The sequence below is a fragment of the Botrytis fragariae genome, assembly GCF_013461495.1.
Source record: "Botrytis fragariae strain BVB16 chromosome Unknown tig00000075, whole genome shotgun sequence".
In the NCBI taxonomy this organism is placed as follows: Eukaryota; Fungi; Ascomycota; class Leotiomycetes; order Helotiales; family Sclerotiniaceae; genus Botrytis; species Botrytis fragariae.
This window is the reverse complement of record NW_023500995.1, coordinates 983,906-991,658: the sequence shown is the minus strand read 5'-3', so window position 1 is coordinate 991,658 and position 7,753 is coordinate 983,906.

Genomic DNA, 7,753 nt, shown 5'->3' with positions numbered 1-7,753 from the left:
ATCTCTTATTAACAAATCCATTAACTATTAAAAAGTCCTATTTCCTATATTTTCATACAAAGCGAAACTTCTATACTATTATAATCTTTTTTTAATTATAATTTTGTATAATAATTTATATTTTTTATATTACTCCCTAATTTTTCCTTCTAAATACTACTGCACATACAAATCATCACAATTCTTTATTGAAATATTTTACCCAATTTTTGTCTTTATTATTATATTGATATTAATTCTTGCTTTTTTGAAGAGCTTTATAGAATCCTTATTGATTAATTATTATTTTAAATTTTCCCCTCTAAAATGCTATTTAATTAAACTAAATTACATATGATTTAGATTTATGTTAAAAGATATCTTAAATATTATTAGAAACTCTAAACCTTACTTTAAATAATTCTTCTTCTATCCATAACAACTCTTAAATTCTAATAAGTGATTTATATATTCCATTTATATTAATCAATTCGATAGAGCTTTATTTATATCAATTATATTAATTACTATACTTTTATAAATACTAATATATCTTTCTATTAGCTATACCTAAAATACTTATCCTAAACCTAAATCTCTAATTTGCATTGTTATTTTGTGTTAGAATTTTTCTACTTATATATAAGTAAAAATTTGAGAGATTAGATTTTCATATCCAAATAAAACAAAAAGTACTAATTGATTTTATACACTTTTATATAATCTTCTTTATCTTAATAATATAACTCTTGAAATGTTCATATAAATTCCCTTGATTTCTATTCGAGATTATTTATATCTTCCTTTAATATTAATCTTTTACAATATAAAATATATATATCTTTTAATAAAGTAAAATTCTCCAAATAGGGTTCAAACCCTAGTAGATTTGTTAAAAGAATGGTTTCATCCCATACCAGAAACTCCTCCTATTCTATAGCTTTATATTCCTTCTAATATCTATCTATATATCTAGTATCTTATCCAAATTACAAGGGAATTGTATATCTTACCTCTTTTTGAATAATATCTAATCAACGCCATTCTTTTTCTGATATAATATATAATACTAAAAACACTTCCTTATTTAATCCATTCTTTCTTCAATCTTTTAAATCGTATTTAATATCTTTTGAATCTGATATCTGTGTTACAGGAGCTGCCTCTAGGGTTACATAGAAATATCTAGAGATCTCTTGAAGTGATTTAGACTAAACTTCAAGTAGGAATTTAATAAAATTATAACTGGTTGCAATTCTTGTAATTATAATAATAAAACTAATGATTATTCTTAAGTATAAAACTCTATATTGTAATAAAACCTATTCTTTATATAAACCTTTATACTAAAATTGATTGATAAATCGATTAATAAATTAATTGATAAATCGATTGGCTTTTAATTATATAACATTTATTCTATAATTTCTATTATTTTAGCTTATTTTTTTATTCTGGGGCTAATTCCCTGAAATATTATTAATCCTAATGAAATCTTTTTATTTATTATATTTTGTCTTTTTTAGAACCTGCTATTCTAAAAACTATATTTTAGGTTTCTAGGGTATTCTATAACTAATACTATATATATATTTAAGACTTTTTTTGAGTATTTAGTATTCCTTGGTATATTATAACTGAATCACTGAGGTCTATAATATTATTATAGTCTATATGTTAGTGATTCTATAGTTTATTATTAATCCATTATAATACTATTCTTTTTTTAGTTTAATGCTTATTCTAAGTGTTTATATTAATATATCTTTCTTTTTATTTATTTAAATAATTGTGGTATTTTTTTTTTATTATGCTTTTTATACGAATAGTTTTTATTTATGATATTCTCAATTTGATTTATTGTGTTGAGCATTTTAGTATTGAAAGAGATTTTTGTAATTTATATATAAAATCTAATTGTTATTATATCATTAACAATAATTTATCATAGTATTATGCCAAATATATTTATTACAAAAAAGGTTATTGTTGTTTTGGATTAGAAATATCTATAAATTATGAATCCTTAGAGTAATAGCAGGAATTACTATGTTTAAAGAAAGAAAAGATTTTCACTTAATTATAGGAGATTAATATCTAGATTCTTTGATTATGTAAATAATAAGAATTTCTTTGTAAGTATAAAAAGGAGATAATTCATTGAAATCTTTATATACTAAAAAAGCTTAATTTAGTTAAAAAAAAAAAATAATTGGAAAAGGAAAAATTGGAAAAGAAATATATAAAAAAAAAGTTAGTAAATATTATTGCTACACCTACTCCTAATGATTCTTTTTTTTTTGACTTTTTTAATCCCTTGTTATCTTTATTATCTAAAACAGAGCTTAAAGCCTTATTAACAGATATGAATATTTCAGATGGAATACCTGTAGTTTCTTAGGGTAGCTAAGATCTTCCTTGAATTCCCATATATTTTTTGAGTATAAATAATCTAATTATTTGATTAAATATTTAACCTTGTTTCTAACATATTTATAATCTAATATCGTTTCAATATTGTATATAATGTTTGAATTGATTGGTTTAATTTCTGTAAATAACACATTTAACGTTTCTGATAATACTAGTTCAAATAAGGATATATGAAATACTAAATGAATATTTATTATATTTAATAATTTCAATTAATAATTAACTATTCCTATTACCTTATTAATTTTGAATAATCCTAATTTCCTATAATTGAGTTTATTATTTAATCTTTTAATCTTGATATTACATTGTAATAAATAAACTTTATTCTCTTTTTTAAATATAAATTCCATATTATGTTTTATATTATAATACACTGCTATTCTGGAAAATATAAATCTTAAATTAAAAACTAATTGCTCCTAGAGATCTTTTAATTATTTGACTTATACTATTACTAATTCAATATTGACTTTTTATAGTATTAGGATTTTATATACTTATAAATTAAATCCAAAATTAGTTTGTGTTGGGGTGATTTTTGTAGTTTTTGTTTTTAATGTATTATATGCGAATTGTGCTATGAATAATAGTTTTATTTAATTATCTTATTGATAATTTATATAGTATCTAAGATATATTTCCATTATTTGATTGATCCTTTCTATTTGATCATCTATCTATGAATAAAAAGATATTAATAACTTTCTTTTGATATTTATAAGTACTAATAAGGTAGTTCAGAATTTCAAAATAAAAAACTTATTTTGATTCGAGATTATCTCATTTGATACTCTATGTATACTTATTATAATTCTAAGGAATATATATACTAATTGCTTAGCATTTTATATTTTCTTGAATAATATTATATATATAAATTTCATTAGTCTATCTACTATATTGAATATTATATTATATTCAATTCTTATAATAGGATTCTTTAAAAGTAGTAGTTTGATTATAAAGTTCTATATAATAGACTTCCATAATTAAAAAAATATATTTAGGGTTTGAAACTAATTATACAATATATATTATAATAATTTATTGCATATGTAGATATTACAATTTCTAATAACTTCTTTAATTATTATTTTTATTTATAAGAAATAATTGATTTTCTATATTCTTATAAATATTCTTGTAATTCCTTGATATTTGTGTACTAACAATTTATGTTGTTCTATAACAAATTCTTTAATTATTTAGCTTGGAATGTATACTTTTCCTTAAAAGTATATAATATTATTTATTATAATAAATTCTAGTTCTATTATCTTGTGTATGTGTATAGTTATAATATTCTTATTATAGTATAATTGAATTTTGATTTTGAGATGATTATCTTTCAATATATAAGTAGCTGCAAGTTATAGTGCATTATAAATCAGTGATTCGCCTTCTTTTTTGAATATAGCATATAATTTGTATAACTTATTTTCTTAGTATTCTAATTTTCGACTAAGAGCATCCGCTTTAACATTTTCTAATCCTTTAATATATGAAATCTTAAAATTGTAATTAGTTATAGTCTCTGACCATCTAATCTGTTGTTTATTTAACTACTTTGTTATAGTGAAGTAAACCAAGTTCTTATAATCTGTATACATCTATACCATATATTTTAATCCTTCCAAATAAACTCGCCATTCTCTAAATACATCGACTATTACTAATAATTCTTTATTATATATCTTGTAATTTAATTTAACTAATAATAGTTTTTGGGAATAGAATATAATTAATTGTTATTTCTTATTTTAGTTCAATTAGCTCAAAATTGTTTCTATAATGAAATCCAAGGAGTTTATTTCTACTATAATTTCTTTCTTTAAATCAAAAATCAATAATATTAGCTCTTCTACTATTACTTATTTGAGTGTATCAAATGACTTCTATGTCTTAATAATTTATTCAAAATCTTCTTAATCTTTTTTAATTAACATAATCAAAAATATAGTAATTCTTAAATAACCCTTAATAAATCTTTTGTAGAAATTAACAAATCCCAGAAAGAATTATATTTTTTTGATTATAGTTGGCTACTTTTATTCGAGTATTACCTTAATCTTATTCTTATTTATCTTAAGCCTTTAACTTAATATAATAAATCCTAAGAATTCTATTTCTATAACATAAAATTCGCATTTACTTGGTTTACATAATAAATCGGCCTTAATTAAATTTTCGAGAATATTATTAATATCCTTAATATATTAAGCCTTGTTGTTTGAATATACTAGGATATTGTTTAAATAATATATATAATAAGTATTCAGGTATCATGATAGTATATTGTTTATAAGTCTTATAAAAATAGTTGGTATATTAATTAATCTAAACAACATAACTTAATACTTGTATAACCTATATCTAATTTTGAAAGTAGTTTTCCATTTTTTACCTTCCTTTATTCTAATCAAATAATAACTATTACATAGATTCATTTTAATAAATATTATTGTTCCACCTAATCAATCTTTTAATTCCATAGTTAATGGAAGTGAATATTAATCCTTTTTTATAAGCGTATTAAGCTTTCTATAATTTATAATTAGTTTATTAGACCCCTCTTTCTTGAATACTCATATAATTGAATTAGCTATTTGGAATATGAATTCTCTGATCCATCCTTTGACTAAATTATCATTAATGTATTCTCTAAGCATCTTTAGTTTATTTATTAATATTGAATAAATTGAAATATATATAAACATTTTGCCTTTCTTTAATATTATCTTATAATCCTATGACTTATATTCTAATAAAGTTTTATAGATTTTTAATTTTTTGAAAATATATTCATATTTTTTATACTATTCTGATATTATAGGCTCTTTTGTTTTAATTACAATTTCCTGTTATATCATTAGCTTCTACATTTATAAAGAAAATATATTAACCTTCACTTTTAATAAAAAATTCTAAATTAGATATCCTATATTACCTATATTGTTTATATTTAATTCTCCTTGGCGTATATTATATTTCATAGATACCTTAAATATATCTTTATAATTATTCTTATATTAATCAAATATTATTATTTCTAATAATCAATTTATTATAGGGTTATATACTTTTAACTATAGCATCCCTAAGATAATCTATTGTTAATTTAATGGTATAATATTAAACTATATAACCTCCAAGTATTAGATTATACTTATTTATATTAATTATATCTCCTATAAAACATTTCTATTAGATTCTACTAATTATTCATTAATTAATTATAATTAATAGAATTTCTGTTTTTATTGGAATAGAATTTCTAAGTACTTTATAGTTTTTGATATAATAAAATTTCCTATAACCTCTAAATCTATTATGATAACTTATATTTATCCATTTATCTTAATTTTGTAATAGATTTGTACTATTTATCCTATAACATTCAATTATAATATAACTTACTTATCCCTATTACCCTAAATGATTTCATTAGTAAATATTATTTATTAAGATTTCTTTTCTCTTAAATATATAATGCTTGTTTTTGATTTTGTTTTATTATTAAATAAGTTTTTCTATAAAATATACCAATAGATTCTCTAAATGATTTTTATTATTATATTCATAACTAATAGTGATAATATAACCTAAGCTTAAATATAATATTCTTTTTTGACTTTTTGATATAGAAATAAATTCTTGTTTTTATTTTATTCAAATATATATTAATAAAATATTTTCTATAACTTTTCTTTATTTAATTATTAGAAATGCTTTATATTAATTCTTTTTATAAAGAATATATTTATAATAATCTCAAACTATAGAATTCAATATTAATCAATGTATTTCACTTTATATACTTTACTTTCCTTAGTATTTGTTATATTGAGATTCTTATTAATAGTTTTTTTATTCATATTCTTAAATTTCTAGATATAACGATTTTATTAATTAATTTCTTAAATTGATCATAATTCTCCTAATTATGGATCTTTATTTACCTATAAGAGATATTCAATTTCTTCTTTTTCTTTAAGTTTATATTTATAAGCTAATAGTAATATAATTAACTCTATTATGTTTGTAATATATAATTATAGTGTAAAGGTGATGTTAAATTGGTTTTTGTTAAATTTATTTTTAAAGTTATTCTTTTTATTTTTTATTTTCTTATTTTAATATTTTACTACCTAATACCCTACTTTTCTATATTCAAAATATAAGTTATTTTCTTATCTTCATTTCTTTTTCTAATTATTATTTTTGGGTATATAATATATAATATCTAATTCTATAGGATTCTTATATCTCTATGAATTGTAATATGGTTTATCTTTATTTTATAATAATACTCTTATTTTTGATTTCTTTAGGGTTTATATAATCTTTGACTTTATTGATATCTATAAAGACAATTATCTAATTCAATAAAGTCCTAAATTAGATCATTTAAATTTATACTCTCAATAAATCTTTCTAATTTCAATCTGATTTCTAATTTAAATTCTTTACAGTAATAATTTATAATAATAGTGTTATTTTATTTGATTATTTTTATATATTTTCAGAATTTTGTAATATACTTTAATACTAATTCTATTTACTTGAGATTAAAGATTTTATCCTCCACTATCTCTAGTTTATTAAAATTTTCAAAAATTCTATAAATTTCTATCTTAAAACCTTTAAAATTATTAAAGATTATTTATATGAATTATATATAATCCTTATTATTATACTCAAAATAGTTTTATAAATATAATTGAATTTATTTACTTACTTCTCCTTATAGATAGGATATAATCTATATATTTTTGGATTTTATAACTATAAACTTATCTTCATTGAATCTAAAATAGATTTCTAGTTATAAAAAAAAAATATTAAATTCCTATTGACTATCTTAATACTTATCTAATAAGGCTATCTTAAAAGTTTTATTAATAATAATCTTCTTTAAAGCATTAATTATCTCAATATTAGTAATATCTACTACTGGTGCAAACTGACCTATAACAATATTTCTAGATATTATATTTAGCAATATTTTATTAAATCAATATTTAAAACAAAAAAGGTATTTAAAGTATTATAAAAGCTGTTTCTAGGGTTATATAAAAATATCTAGAAATCTCTCAAGATAATTTAAATTAAACTTTAAATAGAAATTCAATAAGGTTATAACTAATTGTAATTCTTATAATTATAGTAATAAAACTAATGATTATTCTTAAGTATAAAGCTTTACATTATAATAAAATCTATTTTCTATATAGATCTTTATATTGAAATCGATTAACAAATCGATTAACAAGTCAATCAATAAATTGATTAGTTTTTAATTACATAACATTTATTCTATAATTTCTATTATTCTAAC